Source organism: Bidens hawaiensis, unplaced genomic scaffold, assembly GCF_021521415.1.
Source record: "Bidens hawaiensis isolate Kalapana, Puna unplaced genomic scaffold, B.hawaiensis_p1.1 tig00013117_1, whole genome shotgun sequence".
NCBI lineage: Eukaryota > Viridiplantae > Streptophyta > Magnoliopsida > Asterales > Asteraceae > Bidens > Bidens hawaiensis.
The window spans coordinates 487,093-508,443 of NW_027492107.1; the positions used below are offsets into that span (position 1 = coordinate 487,093).

Below are 21,351 nucleotides of genomic sequence, written 5' to 3' on the forward strand. Positions count from 1 at the left end.
CTTTGCGGCAGCCTCTTCGACGCCCTTAAGCGGAAAACGGCCATTGGAGGGTAGCTTGACTTTCTTTGTAAGCACGTTCGGCTCCGCTTTTATCAAGGTTGGCAAGTTGAACTTCCTTGGCGGCAGCCTCTTCGACGCTTTTGAGTTTCCTTTCAGTGCGGTCAAGCACCCCCCTCTGGTCAAGGATCTCCTGCAGCTTCTTGGCATCTTCCATTGCCAAGGCGTCATGAGCATGCTGAAGAGCCTTTAATTTGCATTTAAGCTGCTCATTCTCTTCGCGAAGCGGCTCAGCAACAGCTTCAGCCTTGGCAGCCCTCTTAGTTGAGTTTCGCGCAGTCTCCTTAGCCAGCCGAAGCTGTTCATTCACAGCTTGGGCAGCCTTGGAGCGGGCCTCGAGTCGCGCCTGGACCTTAACCTCGAGGGCCTTGAATGCCTTCTCCTTCTCGGCTGCGGCAGCGGCCAACTGCCGGTTCTCCTCCCGAAGAGCCCGCGCTTCAGATACATCTTTGGCGCGAGCTGCTTTTAACTTGTCGTTTTCACGACAAAGCAGCTCGACGCGGGGCTGCGTCCGGGCCTGGAGAACCCGAAGCTCATTGGTTAGCCTACCCTCTTGGTAGCTAGCCATGGCTTCCCCCAACGCACCATGAGGAGCAGCGTGGCGAGCCCAGTCCACGCACTCCACAGGGGTACGAAGGGTTGTTCCTCGGCGTATGTTCCATCTTGGAACATACACTTCATTGGAATCCGACACTGCAAAAGAAACAAAGGCAGTTAGGAAAAGATGATAAAAATATACAAAGGAAAAAGAACCCTACGTACCTGTAGGGTCAATAACAGGCCGATAGCCGCCAAACCCATCACCTGAACCTAAAGGAAATCCATCCAACAGGTCAGGTAGACGGGAAGGTGGCATAGATCGGCGGGAAGCCCGGCGCGTACCTGATGGTCCGGCCATCGGTGCCGGTGGCGCAGGTATAGTGGCAGCCGCTGTGGTAGCCATTGTTGGCGCCACCTCCTCAGCAACAGTAACCGCCGGCTCCGTGAAAGATGCTGTAAAAATTGCACTCACGGCCGGCGGAGACAACTTCTCAGCTGGAACAGCCTCAGGAAGGCTGGAACCAGCGGAAGCAGGCACAGACGCCTGGGTCGACGCCTCGGGAAGGCTGACCGAGCCTTCCCTCATTGGCGGGGGAATACTTGCTCCAACTCCACCCTGGAATGCGTCAACATCCACACCTGCACAAGCAAAAGTTAGAAAAATTTATTTGAAACAACAAATCTAGACAAGAATTATGGGGGCACTTACGGGGTTTCTTGAGATTGAACGTACGGACGAGCGGGGGCGAACCCGATGGAGCCGGCCTCTTGACACCGGTAACCGTCGTCGTCGCTGCCTCCCCGGAGGTAACAGCTACAGCCTCCGGAGCGGTGGTCTCCTCACCACCGGGCTCCCCCGCCACCTCTGCACTATCTGACTCCGAGTCAGATAGGACTACCGGGTCGGCCGTAGAGGCCACCTTCTCCTTGCCTTTCCCGACGGCAGCCTTTTTCTTCCGCACCAGTGGAGGACCTTCTGCGGATTCCTCAGAAGAAGAAATGTCAACTCCAGCAGCAGGCACAGCATTGAGAGGTTCAGGGTAGAAGATAGGCTTACCTGGCCGTCGGTGGCTCAGGATCTCTTGGCCTGGCGGGTAAACCTCCACGAACCGACCCGCGGTCTGCTCTAAGATGGGCAACTCGTTCTCGTCCAGAGCACGAGTACCCATCCGCGCGGGACCATCTTCCTCCCGCGGGTTTAGGAGCGACTGAAGATCGTTCCCCTCTGAAATCAACAAGAAAGTTAGAAAAAATCGAAGTCAGCAAAATGAAACAAGACGTACCATAAGGGACAGAGTTCGAACCATATTCAAGGACGATCGGAACCTTATCCGCATTCGCCGCCTTCCACACCCGGCTCATCCCCAGCATCACCATCGCCGACTCCGGAAAACGGAAAACCGGGGACTGGACCCGGGATATCTTCGAGAACCATTCCGCCTCCTCGTAGTTGAGGGCGGGAAGGTTCGGAAGCGCCTGGCCATTCTTGAACTTCATGGCGATGGGGATGGCGCGAGCGGATATGAAGAAGAACTCTCTTCTCCACGAGCGAAGACTCCGCTCGGTGGTACAAATCTTTAAACCCTTGATACGGGTTGTAAGAGTGTACCACCCCTGGATGCACCTCCAAGTGTAGAAGGTCATCAGACGGTCAACGAGGGGCTCAAGGCCCAGTATCCGGCACACCCACTCAAAGTGCCGGACCTTGGCAATGGCCATGGGGTGCACCTCTGTCAGGTGCACACCGTGCCTCTCCAGAACACGGTACACAAACTTTGTCAACGGAAACCTAAGGTTTCCGTAGACAAAGAATGCAGCATAAACCCCGATCTTGCCACTAGGGGCATCGTACACAGTATGGTGGGGTTCAGGAAACTCAGGCTCGAGAGACTCGAGCATGAACTTCCTGACAATATACTGGTACAGATCGACAGGAAGAGAGCACTGGCATTCGCCAGCAGTCTTCTGGTCATCAGCATCATGAGAAGGCATGGTGGAAGAAAGAAGAGATTTCAGAGTAATGCTTTACTGAAAAGAGAAATTCGCCGGAAATTACTGGAGAAGAAGAGATGAAAGTGGAAAGTGTGAATCGCAAATAACCCTCTCCCCCTTTATATAGTAATCGCAATTAATGCGATGAAATTAATACGGAAGAGAGAGAAGTCAAAGGTGCAATGAAACTATGACACGTGGCAAAGGCAAGCTGGCAACAGCTGTCAAAAGGACGTGTGCCAGAGATTTCGCGGCTACGCGCCCGGAATCCCGTGCCCACGCGCCTGAAAAAGCAACTGGAATGACCACATAATGTCATGTCGCCATAACTTCTGGCACGTCCTGACACAGTCAGAAGAAACCGTCGCACGACGTTTGAGGTATTGGGTTGTTATCCATCCACCAACTCTTCAAATTTCAAAATTTAAAAAATTTTTTTTGAAGACTAAGGTTCAAAAAAGTAAGCGGGAAAATACCCCTTACCTTGGCAAACAAGTAACCATAAGCCGGGTGTGGGTACAGTGTAAAGGCAAAACCCCTCACATACCTAACACCCGCAGGGAATTGAAGCCAAAATATTTGGCAACCAAGTAACCATAAGACGGGTGCGGGTACAGTGTAAAGGCAAAACCCTTCACATACCTAGCACCCGCAGGGAATGGACGCCAGGAATACCTTGGAAGTAAAGTAACCATAAGACGGATGCAGGTACAGTGTAAAGGCAAAACCCTTCACATACCTAGCACCCGCTGAGAATTGAAACCAGGAAGGATCTTCTGGGCAATGCTTGTGAAAACGGAAATAATATCCCCGCATAGCGGGAACATCGAGTACTACGTTGTTTGAGGCTCCAAGATGGAATTGGTGGTTTAAACATAATTGATCACTATGTTCAAAAAACTACCAGAACCACAGGGAGAATCCGCACAACTAAGACTCAATGCTCCTGACTTGCGAGGAGGTTACAGACCTACCCGCATCATACCCAAAGACCAAGCAGGAAACTCGGGAATTTCTGCAAGTGACAAGGACTTCCGCGGGAAGAACCCCCATGGAAAACCTTACAAAAACCCCTTTTCAAAACCCTTTGCTTATAAGTCCAAAAGTTCACCTCACTTTATTAGACATTCGTGAAAAGAACATTGGACTGGGGGGACTTGAAGAGGTAGGTCCCAGCAGGGCTCAGTTGGTCCCGCATGACTCACCTTGAACAGGGATGTCTGCGCAAAGACCATCTACTCCCGCAGGACCCACCATGCTCAGAGAAGCCTACGCGCAGTATGCAAGCTGCATACGCAGGGAAAAGCCTCCCAATGGTAAAGTAACCCGCCTGTTCCCGCAGTTGCGGATACAAGCCATCAGGGAAGGCTACCCGCACAGCATAGCTACACGCATAAGGCTTAACACTTACAAATATTCAGTGTCACCTGAAAGAATGAGCAGAGGCGGGAGGGGGAAAACTCCCGCCAAAATGGGCCAGTCTGTATGATGGAGGATCTTTTGCGTGATACCTGACGAGGTAAAGACAAGAGATCTGACCAAGAATGCGACAGCTCACTGACAGCAGCGTGGCAGACAGCACGCCACAGCACTGTGACCAATAGCCGCCGCCTGCCCACCAACTCCTGCCAGACCACGTGCCTAGCCTGCAGTGGGTAGAAGACGAAGAGTGCACGGCACGCCTGCTCTGTGTCAGCCGCTACCTATCCACCACTCACAGGTAGGGCACGTGCATAGGTTACAGTTGGTAGCGTGTTGGGCCGGCTAAACCCCTTGGAAACCCACCTTCGGCTATAAAAGACAGCAAATGGTATTATCATTTCATCATCTACTATCTCGTATAACTTACTTGATAATTGCTCTAATAGTATTCATATACTTTTATATTTAAAGAGCAATATAGACTGATTCTCACGCCGGAGGGTGGTCACAAGGAGGAACCCCCCCCCTTCTCAGTGACGAGCTTACGGTGTCTGTTTTGCAGGTTCCTTGAAGTACAACTTACTCTGCTGGACCTAACCTTCGTGGGAAACATTACTTAGCCCCCAGATTACCCATAATCTGCCAGGGGTCACTTAGTGTTTCTTCAGCGTATGGGTGTCCTCGAAAGGCGAAACTACGGCTCCCGGACCCTTTAATGCGTTTGTTGTGGTTGCAGCATACATTGTGACCCAATGAAAGAAGAAAATGAGGTTATATATTATAATAGAAGATTTGGAAATGAACCGTAAAACTCACATCTTTGTATTGGTAACCCGAGTCTTTAATTGGTAAAGTTGTGTGAACTTTGAAAGCAAACGTTAAGGCTACTTGTTGAGGGGCTTCAACATGTGCGGGCAAAAGTGATGTGACATGGTAACGGATCTGTAACACCGCGCCAGGGTGTTAAGGTACGAACAGTAAACAAAAAAATGGTAACGGGGCTTTAAAAGAAAATGGTGGGGCTTTAACGTGATAACAATATGACTTTAGACCACATCGCATTGTTATAGGGGGGGGGGGGGGGGTTTGTTAGTTAAAGTGTCACTGCCTACATGGCGAGTAACATGACATTTAACTTGACATTTAAAATCCCACCGCAACTAGTAGCCAAATAATTTATTATTATTTGAACATATTCATCTAAAGACAGTTTGGCAGTTTACTAAGTGATCTGTTGACTCGTTTGCTTCTGAAATTGGATTTCTTCAACATCCACACAAATACATATCTTATTTTGAAATGAAAAAGAAAGACCCCAACCATTATTTGTATATTACATAAGATGTGTAGAACGTTTAATAGAATACATGTTTACAAATTTAACTAACTTACAATAATTATGTGATCATTATAAAACCAAACACACTTTATAAAATTCAAGTGACGTTTCTTATAAAATCTTGAATAAAACGACCAACAGAAGCATTCGAAGATCCGCCCTCCACCACCGCTGATCTACTCTTCGCACTCATTACTTTCACTTTTGTTCTTACCTCGTTATCCTCCATCACTTGTCTTATTCCACGCTCTATCTCTACTGCCATGACAACAATCCTAGCCGCATGAGGATTAAACAAATCCATCTTATAATCCAGCTTTATCTCCACCGCCAATCCCAGCTCCACCACCATTTCAAATGCATTCACTTGCTGCTCAGCATACAACGGCCATGTTGCAGATGGTACACCGAACCACAAACTTTCCAACAGTGAGTTCCACCCACAGTGAGTCACAAACCCCCCGATTGCTTCATGAGCTAGCACGGCCACTTGGGGAGCCCACCCGATCACTTTCCCTAACCCACCGGTCCGTTCCAGAAATCCTTCCGGAAGGACCACACTCGGATCCTCATACTCACTCGGGACATTTGATGTTGGGTCTAACGGAAGGCCACGCAGAGACCACACAAATCGATGGCCACTCTGCTCTAAACCACGTGCGATCTCCTTCACTTGGACCTCATCAAAACTACCCATACTCCCAAAACACAATAGCACCACCGAGGAAGGCGGTTGGTTGTCCAACCATATGATAATTTCATCATCAAACGGTTTTCGCTTACCACCTTCTAGGTTGAGTATGGGTCCCACTGGATAAACCGGTGGTATATTGCTATCAGACAACGACTTTATCGCGTGTGTTTCCAACTCTAAGAATGTGTTAACCATGATTGCTTTGGCCTCTCTACTTTTTCGTGCTACCTGAAGAATAAAGTCTAGTGCTTCTTTAGTCTGAACAATGGCGGGAAAGACCTTCGTTGGCATCGGTTTTTTGTAACTAGGAACCGATATCTCAGTATTCGAGTTGCTCAACTCAATAACGTCTTGGTTCTGATTATCGTAGAGTGTCTGGATAAACAGTACAAAACCAAGAAAGCCAGCATTAGAAGTGAAGAACACGTAGCTTGGAACGTTAAACTCGTTAGCCACATCTATCATGCAAGTGCAAAACATGTCAACGACGAATCCAGCAACCCGGCCCGAATTAATCTTCTCAGCTACTATGTTTCTTACAGATTTACAGTGACTTTTGACGAGTTCACCATAAGAAGTTACGGGAGCTTTAGGGTCGTACATCGGTGGGATTTCATCTTTAGGGAGTTCAATGAATGATATGCGGTTCGTAGTGTTTTTAGCTAATGATTTGATGTAGGTGGTGATAGGCGTGCCAGAATCAGAGCTTGGAGGGTTTATTACGAGGACGGTTATTGAGAGGTGATGATCTCGGTTCACGAGTTGTTTTGCGATCTCGATAGTTGACATGATATGACCGAGGCCAGGGGCGGGGATGAATACGAGCTCAGCAACTGTATTTGCCATTTTGTGGGTTCATGAATGGTTTCTTTGAAGTTTTATGGTGTATTTATGTGACATGATATTCCTTGTAGATGATAGGTGATGTTTTTAACGTTGAATATACGCACACGGGCCACATAGGGACCATTTTGTAGATCACAATATTTTGTGGATGTATTGAGGCCTCAAATGCTATTTTCGTTATGAAGCCGTGGCATAAAGGAAAATAATTGTGAAGGCTGACCCATTCTCCAATATATGTTGACCAATCTTCATTTGAAATTTTGTACTTGTGATGTTTAATTTTTTACTTTTTAAATATTATTATCAGTAGAAACAAAACCTAACGATTGTTTATACATGTTTGGATCTAAATCAAATGAAATTAGCATTCTAATAGTAAGAATCAAGTAGAGTATTTATATATTTAAGTAGAGTATATATATAAAATTCTACTTGGATCTCACAATTAGCACGTTAATTTTATTTGTATGTTAACTTTCCCCATGTATGTAACTATTCATATGATCTATCTGAATATCAAAGTTTACATTATATTTTCATAACCACATTCACTATTCTATGAAGCAATATCTTTAAAAAATAAAAAATAGTCGTTTAATGTAAAGAAAATCATGATACTTATGATTTAAACATGATTAACATTAAAATCCCTTTCATAAGAAAATATAAATAAACTGGCTTTCGCAACATATGTATTATAATGAGGTTTTAATGTCTCTAATTTGAACATTTATTTTATTTTTATTTATGGCTATTATAATAAGGTTTTAATTTCTACGTGATAGTGTGATGGTTAAACTTCTATTTAGACCATATCAAATGGTATTGATTGTTGAAAGTAATATTCTAAGACCAAATGTAGTAGACGGCCGGATGCCATGGATGACATAAAACGCCCCAAATGTCGGTATACACTACTCCTTAAGTCGATTTGAGATATTAATTTTTTGGCTTGGACGTTTTGTTGAAGTCACTGATGGGTGGGTGGGTGTGGTGGTTTGGGTTGGAGGGGGGGGGGGATTCGACCAATCATCATCTTTTGGTGAGTTCTTTTTGGAGACTTTATTTACTACACCATCTTTTCTTATGAAGTTCTTTGATAAGGTTGCTGTACATATGCTTTGTTTTCAAGTTTAACAAACAAAAGATCAAAAGAAGAAAAACAAAAGTGAGAGAAATAAGAAAATATAATTTAACATCTATTTCAATATTGAAAAAAAGTCAATACATTTAAAGCAAATTAAAAGAAATTATCAATGAAAATTAATTTCTTTTAAAATCCTTCACTTTTAAAAGAAAAGTCTTAAGAAGTGAGATTGTTAAAATAATCCTTTTGTTTTCTTTTTTTTTTTGTTTTTAATTTCCTTCTAAAAACTAAGAATCACAAATGTTTTTATTTTTTTTTATTTATATCATTTAAAAAACTTGGGTACCCAACATTAACGTTATCCGTAACTTGAATGGTCATGATTAGGGCCTCTCGACTGGCTAACAAAAAAATCTACCCTGAGACTATGGTTAAGCATCAATAAGGACAGATGGAGTATTCTACTTGAATACACCATAGGGATGGATTTTCAATCGGCCAAAGAGGATGGGGTGCCATGCCGATCGGAAAAGTTTTACTCAAGTGCGAACCCACCTCAAATTATTCTACCCCGAGAGCACTCCACCACCCAAATATGGGACATATCGGGTTAACCGTGCCTCACTTTCGTGTGCAACTCCACAACCATGACTGTATCTAAATCTAACAAACCCATCAAACATCCGGTAGATAATAAAATCCACATACACCTTATAATGTCATCACATCATCTTTCACTTCCAATCTCCATGAACAACTCTTCAACCAACCCTTCATTACACTTACCTCCACACACCTAGACTTAAAAGTGTAGAAGAAGAAAAAAAAAGCATTCAAACAAGATTCAAAGATTACCCACAACCTCTTCCTAACTAAAACTAATAATGCCTAACCATTGAACAATTCATCTATTTTGATAGTGCTAACCGGTTCAAACTTTTAAAAAGATTGGGTTCAACCAGATATCTCCTACTATAAAACACAAAATAATAAAAAAAATAAAAACAAATTGATGTTGGTTGAACCCAATCGCTTATATGTACCTCCACCCCTGAATGGGGAGAGTTGGTCGGGTGTTGCGTATGATTTTGTTGAAAGGTTGGAGAAAATGGTTATGATTGAGGATTTGAGGTTTGGTTTTAGTTGGCAAAAGTTGTGAATAAGTTGGTTGAATTGGATCGGAAATAAGTTGTCTTTTTTAATTGGTTTTGTGAGGGTGAGATTCGGTATAAATAAAATTAACATACTAAACATACAAATAACTTGAGTAATTACAGTTTTAAACTAGAATAATTATGTTATAAAATATAATATAGTGTAATCATAATTACTCTAGTTCAAAAGTATAGTGTAATAATAAGTATACTAGTTATTTGTGCACTTCTCACGATATAAGTAATTTGTATTTGATTAAAACCCTGGTTTTATGAGGAAAAAATTGAAAGAATTCAATGGATGGCAGTCAAATTCGGACCCGACGGGAATACCCGAAACCCGACATAATTGGGGCGTGGTATTACCCATACCATTAAGGTTTGAGACAAGTTTGAGATTTATTGAATGCTAGGTTACTCGACCTGATAACGTTGACCCATTTACCTGATATACTCGACATATTTTTATATATATGTTTGTTATACATATATAAATACATATAACATATCTATAATATCTTAAATATATATAAACAAAACCTTTCTAAATTCTTTCAAGCTACCAGATTGTTTAATTTATAAATAGGGGGTTCTCATGCATTTGACCGGAATTCACGGCCCACGGGCATGGGTCTCACCAAACCCAGATAACCCTTATACGGATTATAACATCTCATTAAATAAAAAATTAATCTCACCAAATATTTGATATGAAAATTCTATAAAATAAGGATATATTAAAAATTAGTATCCGATTTTTTTAAAAACAAATATATTATTTATAATTAAGAAACAAATTTATAGTAAAAAAAAAATGGGTCTCACCAAACCCAAATAGCTTTTAAATCGAGTTATAACATTTCATTTATTTGTGAATACCTTTAATCATAAAATTCTAAGTATATTATTAACTTCCTTATAATAAATAAAATTAAAAATCCAAAAACAGTATATAAATATTATAAACGAATAATGTAAAACAACCCCGTAATACAATAGATAAAAACTAGTAATAATATATATAAATGAAATCTTTAAAAGCTCTCTGGTTTCTCCATACATTCTCTCAAGTCACCAGATTGCATTATTTATAAATGAAGGCTTCTCATGCATTGAACAAATTCACAGGTATGGGCCTCACCAAACCCAGATAGTCCTTAAACGGGTTATAGCATCTCACTAAATTAAAATTAATCTCACCAAATATTTTATATGAAAATCATATAAAATAGGGATATACTAAAAATTAATATCTAATTTAAAAAATATATATTATTTATAACTAAGAAACAATTTTATAGAAAAAAAATTAGCGGGTCATGGGTCTCACCAAACCTATATAGCTTTTAAATTGGGTTATAACATCTCATTTATTTGTGAAACTCTTTCATAATCAAATCCTAAGTATATTATTAACTTCCTTACAATAATTAAAATTAAAATCCAATACACACACACACACGCACACACAGGTTTAAGTTCAGAAGAGAAATCAAGTTATTGCGAGAAGTGTGAGAAGTCAACCAGCCAATCAAAAAATTTCTTTTCTTTTTCATTTTTAATTAATGTAGGGGTAGGATGGTAAAATCTTATGAGAGTTTTATATGGAAATTGTTATTATTGTATATGGAAAATTTAATATGTTTATATATTTATTTAATTAATTATACAACCCAGATTCGTATCTCATACATTCTGATTATCCTTACATTCTCATTAAATCATCGTATAATAATCTCGATGTGTGGTGTCTTATTTCATCACAATTGATCATAAAGAATATTTGTGATCGTTAATCATATATACTAATCAATGCAATCATATATATTTCACAGATCTTTGATTTATCACAATTGATCAAAAAACACGTTTGATGCATACACAGTCGTTTGACTACACATGTATATTGCGATGATTAATTTCATCATCTGGTTATATTATACGAATTCAATGAGCAGTTCATTCCCGGAAGAACCTTATATCTTAAGGCCTTAAGTTCAATCTTCTTTTATCACTTGTCATCATGCAACTAATTTTGTATCCAACAATACCATCCATTAATTTATGTGCGACTCTCTCAAAACCCACATATTTTTTTTTGCTGTATAAAAGAAAATAACAACGTTAAAAAAAATTATACATATAACATACACAACCTACACCGCCGAACCTACAAAACATAAACATCCTAGACAGCCTACACCGCAAAACCTACAATACCTGCACATCCTAAACAACCTACGATAACATACATATCCTAAGAAACCTACACTACACACAACACACATCTTTTTCTAACATACTACACATCATACACCACACATAACATGCATTACCTATTCTTTTGACATCCTACACTGTACATAACATACATTACCATATTCTTTATAGGATGTGTAGGATATGTATTTTATTGTATTATCTGAAGTGTAGACTATGTAGGATGTCAAAAGAATATGGTAATGTATGTTATCTGCAGTGTAGGATGCCAAAAGAAGATGACAATGTATGTTATATGCAGTGTAGGTTGTGTAGGGTGCCATGCAAAAGAATATGGTAATGTATGTTACGTGTAATGGATGATGCCAAAAGAATATGGTAATGTATGTTATGTGCAGTGTAGGATGTCAATTAGGTGTTGCAACTGAATATTGTAGGTAAGTTGTGAAATTAAAATTCTTTGAGAAATGTACGTTAAGTGAGGGCTACACTACATGACTATTAGCGTTTTATTTAATGTTTTCGACTTTGATTAACCCTTAATCTTTTATTTTTCTAAGTGACTTTTTGAATATTGGGATTCAACTAGTAATAGATAAGAATAGGATTACATCGAATTGTTTGTTTTTGTTTTATGTTTCTTTTGTTCAAATGTTTAATAATTTATGTTACATTAAATCATGATAATGATATTAAACAAAAAGTTCAAAAAATAATACAGTTAATTAACAAAGTTATATTGAATTTTGTATAGTTTTGAATGTTATTGTTAAATACGTAACAAATAACTCTTATTTGCATGTTTAGGGCACCCTAAACTAATCTTTAAACCGTAAAAGGAAAATAGTATGACAAAACATGATTTAAAGTTTAACAATCTAACGAATTGCATATATGAAAAACGTGTTTCACGTCCTTTTTCCTTCTAATACGTTTTCTAAAGTAGATTTTACCACGTCTTTTCAAGCGATTATCTTGAGTACGAATGAAAAGGGGTGAATGCCTAACTTAACGATGCAAAACAAGATTAGAGTTATAAAAAGCCAGCTTTATTGGTCACATGCCCCATGTTATTATTAATTTTGCACCTTGTTACCAAGCAAAGGCAATTAACTTTAACTTCTTTTATTACTTGCACTATGAACCTACCAAGCAAAGGTAATTAACTTTAATTCCTCTTAGTATGTGACACTAGCATGATAAACCTTTAATATATAACCGTTTTTAAATAAAATTTTGAAAGCTACACCCATTTATGCATAGTACATGAAAGCAGTGTTGTAAAACTCATTATCAGTTAATCAGACTATGGGGCACAGAGTAAGGACTATTGATTAATAGGGATTAATCGGTTAGAATTTATACGCAACTTTTCAAATATACGTGTATAATGAATTTCATATATATATTTTTCAATTTTGACCAAATAACGATTAATCAGCGTATATACGGGATTTTTACAACCATACATAATAAAAAATTTTATGTAGCAAAAAATAGACTAATAAAAACTTATCTTAAAATCACATTTAAAACAACAGGTACACGTTCAATATCTATGTGATCCTCTACTTGTCGAATCGTTGTGATTGTTTTGATTCTTTACTTGCGCGTTCAACATTTCCTAAACAACTACACGTTTATGTTACATTCTTTTTACAAAAGAACTCCAAAACTAGGAACACTTTTTAAATTTTACTTAAAGGTTACCTTTTTTAATCATTACTAGTAACATTTAATAAGTCACATTATCAACCATCCTGAAGAGGTAGGTCCCAGCAGAGACCAGTTGGTCCCGCAAGACTCACCTGGAGCAGGGACGTCTGCGCAAAGGCCATCTGCTCCCGCAGGACCCACCATGCTCATAGGATCTTACGCGCAGTACACAAGCTGAACACGCAGGGAAAGCCTCCCAATGGTGAAGTACCCCGCCTGTTCCCGCAGTTGCGGATACAAGCCATCAGGAAAGGCTACCCGCAGACAGCAGGGCTACACGCACAAGACATTAGCTACTTCAGTAGTCACATGAAGGGATGAGCAAGGCGGGAACAATCCCGCCTAAATGAGCCAGTCTGATTCTGAAAGATCTCTTGTACCATACCTACCAAAGTATGGATAGGACAGACGATCTGACCAGAACAGCCCATGAGCCAATCACAGGGTGACAGCTCATCGACAACAGGACGAGGAGGAGCACCCTCTAGTACTGTTTGTCACTATTAGCCGCTGCCTACTCACCAACCCTTACTGAGGAGCATGCGCGGCCTACAGTTGGTGGAATAGTGTTACTGTTGGCCGTAACCTATTCACCAACCAGCATGGCCTGCGTACAATCCACAGTAAGTAGGACGTGCATAATCTACAGTTGGTGGAATAGTGCAGCCGACTTTGTTACTGTTGGCCGTAACCTACCCACCAACCAGTATGGCCTGTGCATAGTCCACTGTTGGTTGAACAGGAATACTATTCAGCCGGCTGTACCTTCTAGAAAACCTACCTTCGGCTATAAATACTCCAACATCTTGGAATGGTAAGATCATCTGCTATCCAGTTATCTAGAAATCTCTTAATATACACTTATATTCAGAGCAACCTAGTCTGATTCTCACGCCGGAGGGTGGTCACAAGGAGGAACCCCCCCCCCCTTCTCAGTGACGAGCTTACGGTGTTTGTTTTGCAGGTCTCCTGAAGGACAGCCTTCTCAGCTAGACCTCATTCGTGGGAAACATTACTTAACCCTCAGATTATCTATAATCTGTACCGGGTCACTTAGTGTTTCTTCATTGGCGCCATCCGTGCATAAAAGCTAGAACTATTTTAGTTTTCACAATTTCTGAAGAAATGGTTAACGTTACTCCGGTCCAAAGGCCTGTAACTGACCAAGAAACCCCGGTAACCACCCCAGCAACTGGGGGGAACACCGGCGGTTATACAATCCTTACGAACACTACCCCGACTACCCAAGCCGGGGCAAGTGGAGTAAATATTCCATTGGGGTTCACCGATACCCAACTGGAAAAACGAACGAAGGTCCCTCGCCAAACACTAGATCAAGTGAAGGCGTGGGCCGAAGCACGGCAAAGAGAATTCCAAGCCGAATTGGATGAACGCTTGCGTTCAGCTCAACAGGCTGACGAATTCACCAGTACTCGCCAACACCTCAATATGAGCAGTGACTGCGAGTACTCAGAAGACGAGTTGGAGTCTGATACCGACGCGAACCCTCGCCATAAGGCGAAAGGGAAGCGTAAGGACACGGACGTCCAACCAAAAAGGAATTTTGGGGAAGCTTTTAAACCAATCGCGGAGAGAAACCCGCGTGACTTCTCCAAAACCTTTAGACCAACTGCCACAAATGCAGGAAGGTCAAAATTCGCAAGAGACATTGCGGAGGCAATCGCCCCGAGAAGTGCCAAACAAATGTCAAACATTGGCACTTATGATGGTCTATCCGACCCAGACGACCATCTGAACAGGTTCATTGCGGGGGCTACCGTCAGCAACTGGACGGAACCCACGTGGTGCTACATGTTCCAGATGACTCTGGTCGGAGCAGCCAGGGCATGGTTCGATCGTTTACCGATCCACCACATATATGACTGGGCGGACTTTCAGAACAAGTTCAGCCAGCACTTCAGCCAACAGAGGAAGTACACTGAAGAGCAGTGGACGATCCTCAACTGCGTGAGAGAGGAGGATGAATCTTTACTAGACTTCATCACTCGCTTCAACTCTAAAAAGCTTAGTCTCGGCAACATAAGTGAGGATCTGGTTCGCGCCGCCTTCATCCAAGGCGCCGAATACCCAGAACTTATCCGCACGTTGACGGGTAAGGATGGCATGCCATCCACATGGGATGCCATCATGACGGCGGCAAAGCGCTTTGCCGACACGGAAAAGCAACTGGGAAGGGACCTTCCCCAGAGTACGCACCTCTACACGCAGAGGACAAGAGAGAACAATGTCCGGATCGCCCGGCAGAACAAAAAGAGGAGGCTAGGTATTTGGCAGTCAAGGGTAAACTTTGACACCTCATCCAGCTCTCGCCCTCTTGTTGGCGGAAGGGACAACACACACCCTTCAAATCGAAAACACCGGTGGACGCCACTCACAAAGAGCGTCACGGAGATATTTGCCACGGAAAAATTGCCATGGCCCAAAGCCCCATCGATCCGGCAGAAACCTAATGCGGATCAAAGCAAATCCTGTGATTTCCACGGGACAAAGGGTCATGGTACTGAAGAGTGCACATCCTTGAAGGATATTATTGAAACATTTGTTAAGGATGGAAGGCTTGCACATCTCGTGGCATCGATCAGGAAGGGAGGAAGGAATGACAACCGGTACAGAGGTAACGGACGAAAGCCCGTCGACATCAGCATCAACATGGTTCATGGCAAGGTCAGAGGAAGAAAAAGACAGGTGATAGAACCATGCGCGTGGAAGGAAGCTGAGGTGCGCTTCCCGCGAGTGCCAGGAGGCCCCAGCAAAGAAGGCCCCATCGTCATCAGAAGCCAGCTGGGGCACTACATCACCTCCCGCACTCTTGCTGACAACGGCGCTTCGTCGACAGTGATGTACAGGCAGTTCTTTGATAAGCTGGATGATGAAGACAAGGAACGCTTGGAAACGGTCTACGCTTCAATGGAAGGGTTTGATGGCAGTACAGAAACACCCCTGGGTATCCTATCTTTCCCCGTTACTCTTACTGATGGGAATCATTCACGCACAGAAGACGTGGATTTTGTCGTGATGAAAAAGCCACACCACACATACGACATCCTATTCGGAAGAGATGGGATGGCAAGATTCAACGCCGTGGTATCTTCAGTCCACGGCATGATGGGATGGCCAACAGCTGAGGGTGTAGCAATGATCTCTGGCATTCCCCAGGTATGCATTGCATCTGTCTCATCTAAACCCAAACCGAAGAAGGCTAAACCAACCATCACTGAACCGGAAAAATGGGCCTTCAATGGCAAATACCCCGACCAGGCCGTTACCATTGGACCAACAATTGTTGATCCCACCCGCACCTTACTCAAGCGCTTACTGCAGAAAAACGCTGACATCTTTGCGTGGACACCAGCTGACATGACTGGTGTACCCCGAAGTAAGGCGGAGCATAAGCTCAAATGCGATCCGGCTGTTACGCCAATCGTACAAAAGCGCAGGGTAATGGGGCCTGAACAAACTAACGCGTGTAGAACCCAAGTCAAGGAACTCCTTGACGCAGGCATCGTACGCGTTAGTAGATATCAAACATGGGTTGCAAATCCCGTAATGGTACCGAAGAATGACAAACAATGGCGCATGTGCATAGATTTCAAAGATTTGAACAAAGCATGCCCCAAAGATTGTTATCCGTTACCAGAAATTGATCTCAAAGTGGATTCGTTGGCGCCATTTCGCCTTAAATGCTTCTTGGATGCGTATAAGGGGTACCACCAAATCCACATGGCCATTGATGACCAGGACAAAACCGCATTTCGGACGCCCGATGGTACATTTTGTTATAAAATGATGCCATTCGGACTTAAGAATGCAGGGTCCACGTACCAACGACTAATGGACAAAGAGTTTCATGCCCAAATCGGGAGAAACTTGGAAGTCTATATGGATGATTTGGTCATCAAAAGCCTCGAGCCTGAGGCGATGTTGAAAGACATTGAAGAAACTTTCAACACGCTCCGAAAGATAAACATGAAGCTCAACCCGAGCAAGTGTTCATTTGGGATGGAAGAAGGGAAGTTCTTGGGAGTCATTGTTACTAAAGATGGCTTTAGAGCGAACCCTGAAAAGGTCGAAGCCATTGTTAAAATGGAATCACCTACCACCATCAAACAGGCTCAGACACTGAATGGGCGACTAGTCGCACTTAATCGCTTCTTGGCAAACCATGCGGATAAGTCGTTTCCTTTCGTGTCAACACTGAGAAACTGCCTGAAGAAAACGCACTTCCGCTGGACACCAGAAGCGGAAGCAGCTTTTCAGGAGATTCGGTCACGCCTGATCGAACTTCCAACGCTTACAGCACCACAAGCGGGAGAGGAGTTAATCCTATACCTTTCCGCAACAGATAGAGCAACCGGGGCAGTCTTGCTAGTAGAACGAAAGGGCATCCAGATGCCAATCTATTATGTTAGCCGTGTACTAACAGACGTAGAAACCCGGTACTCTACCCTCGAAAAATTGGTCTTAGCACTTATACACGCTTCACGCAGGTTAAGACGATATTTCCAGGGCCACCCAATCACCATTCTCACCAACTTCAAACTCTCAAATGTTCTAGGCAAACCCGAATTATCGGGACGTCTAGCCAAATGGGCAATTGAATTGGGAGAATATGCAATTAAGTACAAGCCAAGACCAGCCATAAAAGGCCAGGTCTTGGCCGATTTTATTGCAGAAGTCCCCGTTTCGCGGGAAAAAGAGTGCCAGGAGGAGGCTCAACCCTCCCCAGCACAGGACGTCAATGATGTCTGGCGACTCTACACTGATGGAGCAGCCAGTAACGAGGGTTCAGGCGCAGGGTTAAAATTAACCAACCCAGCAGGCCAAGAATATACTTACGCTATTCGGCTGGACTTTCCAAGTACGAATAACGAAGCCGAATATGAAGCATTCTTGGCCGGTTTGAGAATTGCGCGTAAGATGGGAGTGAAAAACTTAGAAGCCCACGTGGATTCCATGCTGGTGGCCAACCAAATAAATGGAACATACACGGCTGTGAATGACACCATGGCCCTGTACCTCGCCCAGGCAAAAACCCTTATGCGTGATTTTAGTGATTGTAAAGTCATACACGTCAAGCGCAGTGAAAACAAATCTGCGGATGCGTTAAGCAAGCTTGCATCACTAGCCTTCACCCACTTGGGAAAGGACATCCGCATTGAACTCCTCGAAGCACCATCAGTCCCGCACAAGGAAATTTGTGTCATCCAGAACAATACAGAAACATGGATGACACCAATAATAAATTACCTTGCAGCAGGAATACTACCAGAGTCAAAAACACAGGCAAGAAAACTACGCTGTAAAGCACTGAATTATCAACTCGTCAATGACATCCTTTACAGACGTAACTTTCTTGGCCCACTCTTGAGATGCATGGACAACCAAGATGCCGACTACTTCCTAAGGGAAGTACACGAAGGCATCTGTGGGGTACACGCAGGCCCCCGCGCTGTTGTAGCCAAGCTAAACAACGCGGGATACTTTTGGCCGGGGATGCATACGGATGCACTGGCATACATCAGAAAATGCAGGTCTTGCCAGCTTTACGCACCTAACACGCATCGCCCAAAAAACGAACTGGTTCCAGTCACTTCTTCGTGGCCATTTCAGAAGTGGGCCATCGATGTGACAGGCCCATTTCCTACAGCAGCAGGAAATGTTCAGTTCCTAGTGGTAGCCATCGACTACTTCACCAAGTGGATAGAAGCAAAACCTTTAGCCCAAACAACCGCAAAGCATATCAAAAAATTTATTTGGGAATTTATAATTTGTCGTTTTGGACTTCCACAGAATTTGGTGAGCGATAACGGCACCAACTTTGCTGACAAGAAGCTACAACAGTGGCTGAAAGAACTTCAAATCACCCACACCTTTACCTCAGTGGCACACCCGCAAGGTAATGGTGAGGTGGAGAGAGCAAACAAGAGCATCGTCGAAGGCATCAAGAAAAGACTTTTGAAACACAGATCCGGCTGGGTGGACGAGCTTCTGCACGTCCTTTGGGCAAACAGAACGCTGAAGAAGGCCAGTACGGGGGAAACCCCGTTCAGCCTCACTTATGGCACGGAAGCCATGGTCCCGGTCGAAATTGGTCTACCCTCACCAAGGGTCTTGAGTCAGCCAGAAGACAATGATGCGGAAAGACGGTTGGATCTTATGCTAACCGAGGAACGCAGAGATTTAGCCGCAGTGCGTGAAGAGAATTACAAACGACAAATGCAAAAGTACTACAACACGCGGGTAAAACTCTGCAACTTCAAGGAAGGAGACTACATACTGCGTAACAACGAGGCTTCGAACCAAGAACGCCCAGGAAAGTTGGCCCCAGTCTGGGAAGGGCCATATGTTATCAAACAAGTTCTGGGAAAGGGCGCATACCGGCTCGAAAGGCTCGATGGCACTCCCATCCCAAGAACATGGAATGGAGCTCAATTACGCAAATGTTATATGTAGATCAATTCCAATACTTGTAAAGAAAAGGCCAAGAGCCACTTCTAATGGAAATGATTCTCCTTTCATAATGTGTTTACCTTTATTCTTATGAACTCCCCACTGGTGCCGGTGTTTACCATAAAGGGGGAGAAGTAAGTCGTTACGTGTGGAAGGCGGCAAAACCCGCATAAACACAACGTTAAAAATAAGGGAAACCTACACGCAGGTAGGATGTAAGTAAAGTTTAGCCATCCTTGTAAGTGCAAGTGACGGTCTTATCCGCACAATCACAAATAAGGAAGCAAAACTTTAAACTATCATTTACCACGTTCAAAGGTTATCCTAAAAAAAAAAAAAAAAAAAAAAAAAATATACAAGGAAAAAAGGAAACCCTACACGCAGGTCAGGTATGGGTAAAGTTTAGCCATCCTACCAAGTGCAAGTGACGGTTCTATCCGCACAATCACGAAGGAGGAAGTGAAACTTTAACCCACTATCAACCACGTTCAAAGGTTAACTTATCCTAAATACTTAGAAATGAGGAAAACCTGCACGCAGGTCAGATAAAGGTTAAAGTTTAGCCATCCTACCAAGTGCAAGTGACGGTTCTACCCGCACAATCACGAAAGAGGAAGCGAAACTTTAACCCATCATCAACCACGTTCAAGAGGTTAACTTATTCTAGAACACTTGAAAAATTGCTAAGTTAAACTAAGTATGCAAGTCATGAGTTTATAAAGCAAGGAATCCAAAGAAGGAAATAACAATCTTATACGCAAAAAAGATTTATATTTCAATAATATATTACAAGAATGGCCGGGTTACTACCCGCCTAGAAGAGAATCTATACAAGTTTAAGCAATGGAAAGGGATCTTCGGGGTCAAGCTTCAGGGCCGCCTCCACTAGGACCCGCTCCGTCAGAAGAACGGGGTGGTTCGAGGAAAGCTTTGAGGACAGCTAACCCATCATCAGCAACAGCTACTTCATCCACCTTTTCCACCACTGGATGCGGGAAGGCGGCGTATTGGTTCAATGCTTGGTCGTAAATGGCTTCGGTATCCACATCGAACAAAGGGAAGTTGGAAGGCGGGACGCCTTTCTCAACAAACCCTAGACCAAGCATGAAGCCGGCCTTTTCCCCATCATCATGAGAAGCGTTGAGGGCTGCGGTCATAGCATCATCGTAGGAGGTCTCTGAAAAGACCCGACGCACAACCTACAGAAAAAAATACAAGTATTAGAACCTTTTCTTACAAAAGAAATGCGTGAAGATAAATCTAAACATACCTGAGGCAACGCTTCTCGAAGAAGCCATCGGAGGGCAGCTTGAGCTTCGGTATGGGCGCGTTCGGCTTCGCTCTTGTTAAGGTTGGCAAGTAAAACTTCCTTAGCGGCAGCCTCTTCGACGCCCTTAAGCTTCCGCTCGGTTTGGTCAAGCACCCCCCTCTGGTCCAGGATTTCCTGGAGTTTCTTGGCATCTTCCATTGCCAAGGCATCATGAGCGCGTTGGAGAGCCTCTAATTTGCCTTTCAGCTCCTCATTCTCCAAACGCAGAGGCTCAGCAACGGCTTCAGCCTGGGCAGCCCTCTCGGTTGCGTTTCGCGCAGTTTCCCTGGCCAGCCGAAGCTGTTCATTCACAGCTTGGGCAGCCTTGGAACGGGCCTCGAGTCGCGCCTGAACTTCAACCTCGAGGGCCTTGAAGGCCTTCTCCTTGGTGGCGGCAGCTGCCGCCAGCTGTTGGTTCTCCTCCCGGAGAGCACGCGCTTCAGATACGTCTTTGGCGCGAGCTGCTTTCAACTTGTCATTTTCACGACAAAGCAGCTCGATGCG

The 21,351-nt window shown here is 43.2% G+C and overlaps 1 pseudogene; it reads right to left on the reverse strand.

The window, feature by feature from the left end:
- Positions 1–5,220: 5,220 nt before the first annotated feature.
- On the reverse strand, positions 5,221–7,142 carry LOC143543333 (anthocyanidin 3-O-glucosyltransferase 2 pseudogene; annotated as a pseudogene).
- Between the last annotated feature and the right edge of the window lie 14,209 nt (positions 7,143–21,351).